Here is a 3107-nt window from a genome sequence, read left to right as displayed (position 1 = left end):
CAATCAACATTCAAGCAAAATACTTTCTACTCTTCAAAAGTCATATTGCTAAAACACTCTTGCTAAAGTTTTCTACTGAGAATTTGCTTATTAAAGCCTATGGTTATTTGTGTTTCTACTGAGCGAAATAAAGCTTACCTTATTGATTGGATTGAGTGTTGGTCATTGCAAATCAATTATACTTGTGTGGTTTCTAAATATAAAAGAGTTGGGAAAGACGTAATAAAAGGATTTATAAAGAAATTTTTAAAAACCCAATTCACCCTCCCTCTTGGGAGTACACCTCACTTCTCAATTGGTATTAGAGCGTTAGGTTGTAGTAAATCTTAAACTAGAAGTTGCATAAAGATTCCTATGGCACACCTAGGAGTATCTCCCTTTGTTGAGGGTCAATCCTCATCTAGACCATCTATTTTCTGCAGTGTAAAGTACACATTTTAGAAATAAAGAATGAGAATTTATTTACAAACTATGGATTGGAAAGCATGAAAAGTTATCACATATGGTGACCTTATCCTCACTAAATCGTGGATGGTAAAGATATACCTAAAAAAGAAAGAGAGATGACCGTCAATGACCATAAGATGTTGCAAGTAAATTCAAGTGCTATGAATATATTATATCGTACTCTTGATGTAAATGAATTCAATAGGATAATGACATGTAAATCAACTAAAGAAATCTGGGAGAAACTTGAAGTAACCTATGAAGGTACTGTTGACTTTGGTGTATTCCAAGAGGGGGGGAGTTCAATTCATATTTCTCAAACGGTATTGCACAAACCTAGGATCTTTCTATATAATCATAAGCCCAATCAAATATTAAAACAATTAAACTCAAAAATTCTAGTGCTGAAACTTAAAATACAAAAAATAAAAGCAAGCACAAGAAATGTTATCAGGGTTCGGCTAATACTGCCTACATCCCCACCTCAACTCGCAAGTCTGAGGATTCCAGTAATGCTCACTTAACAAGTGGAGCAGCACCGGTCACAACCAGGTCAAATTACCAAAACTGACCTTAACCTTCACACACTCTCCTTATGAGGCGGAGAAGGCCCTAACAACTGATCCTTACAGGTTAGAACAACACCGCCTCAGACCATGCCTGGAATACAACAAATAATCAACAATTTTTCGTGTACAATTTTAATGCTTCTAGCACAAGAAGATTTGTACAATATTACAATCTAGAATATATGCACTCAAAAATGATAAGATTTAATGCTTAAGTGAGATTTTGTTAAAACACTATTTCGGCTCTCAATAACAATATATGAATGTGTGTATACATGAGAGTGAATGCCTTTGATTCAAGACAAATAAGATCAGTATATTATCAAATGAGCTTTGAATCTCAAAGAGAAAATCTCAACATAATATTTTTCAAGTATAAGCACAAATGAGATTAGGGTTCAAGCTTGCTTAAAAGAATTTTATTGAAAATGTAATCAAACTTTCGAATCTGGCAATGAAGATGCCAAGACTCAGAAGCTAACAAAAGTTCTTCTTAAAAAGATATTTATCAATCAAATATATTGAGAAAGAACCCTAGCTTAACTCTCCAAAAAAAAATCAATCAATACACAAAAATGAGAGTAATGAAATTCAAGAACAAATCTGTGTAGGCACACACCAAGTGAAAATCAAACTCCCTCTAACTTGCAATTAGTTTGCAAGAAAGGAATAATCAATAGTTACTCTCTAGTCCTGAAAAGATTTTTCAAGCAAAAATATACAAGAGTATGAAGTATAGGCTTGAAGATATGAAAAATATGCAATATAGGTCGAGAAAAAATCAAAGAGAATTTTTGTCTAAGTATGTTGCTAATCCTGTACTAATCTGGATAAATTAGGGGTATATATAGAATTCATTTAATTTTAGACTGTTGGGGACACGGAGGGAATTTTTAAAATTTTTAATTAATAATTAACCCCTATTTAAAACCAATTACAGCAATTAAAAATATGACAACCCGAGAGATTTGGTAGCCTGACCCTTAGGGTCGGTCACCCAAACAGACACAATTAGAAAAGTTTACTTTTTGACTTCGGGTGCCCAAGTGAAGGTTCGAGTGGCTAGGCTAAGGCGATTTTCCAAACACTCAAGGTTCGGTCACCCGGTGGTCAGTTCAGTCTATCGAACTTCATACTCCAGTGCCCTGGTGTATATTTGAAATTGGAGTTCGGGCGCACAGGGAAGATAAAAAGTGACACCCCTTATGTTCAGTTGACAGTGAACAGTATGTTCATTTGAGTACGGTCGCCCGGGCCACAGTCAACTTTGTTGACACTTACCTATTCAGTCGACTGAGATGTTTTCAACGTCCTGAGTTCGGTCGCCCAAAGCCCTTTAAAGATTAAAGGAAGGTCCAAATTTTTACTTAAATTTCACCCCTACTTGCATAGATATGACTTGTGAGTTAAAGGAAATTTTTTATGTGGTGCTTGAGGACCTAATGTCAGTCTAAGGCCTAGGCTTTTAAATTGAGCCCAAAAATCTGGAGTCGGTCGACCGACTTAGTAACCTACGATTAGTCTATGGTCTTTTGAGTATTTAAACCCTATCATGCATGCAGATGCATTATTACATATGATATTAAATATTATAGACCCAAAAGAATAAATGCAAATATAATAAGTAAATGGTCTTCATTCTTTTTGTTCTTCAATCTCTTTGCTCTTTAAATGCCATATGTGATGTGATCTTTACGTTCCTTATGGCTTCCTTTTATTCCTACCCTCAGTGCATGCAAAGGATGATCATATTTCAAGAGCTCGGTGTACAGGTAAGAACCATTGGATTTTTCATAATCAAAATGGGAAGGACTCATAGAGTCAACATTCTCCCCCTTTTTGATGCTGACAAATACAATAAGCAAAAGTGGGAAAAGCCAAACAAGCTTCCCCTGAGGATATGCATAATATTCAAATTTGACAATGAAGTTCAAGCATATAAGGAGTGAAGATAAGAATTCAGAATTTATGCATTCGATTTTGGGTTTGTCAAATAAAGCATAAATACCATGTAGTTAACTTTCCCAATTTTGCAGATACTTCTCCCACTTTTGACATCAGTAAGAAGGGGCTAATGAAGAAAAGTGAACA

The sequence above is a fragment of the Malania oleifera genome, chromosome 2 (assembly GCF_029873635.1).
Source record: "Malania oleifera isolate guangnan ecotype guangnan chromosome 2, ASM2987363v1, whole genome shotgun sequence".
NCBI classification, from domain to species: domain Eukaryota; kingdom Viridiplantae; phylum Streptophyta; class Magnoliopsida; order Santalales; family Ximeniaceae; genus Malania; species Malania oleifera.
The sequence above is the reverse complement of the archived record's forward strand: the minus strand, read 5'-3'. Positions refer to the sequence as shown.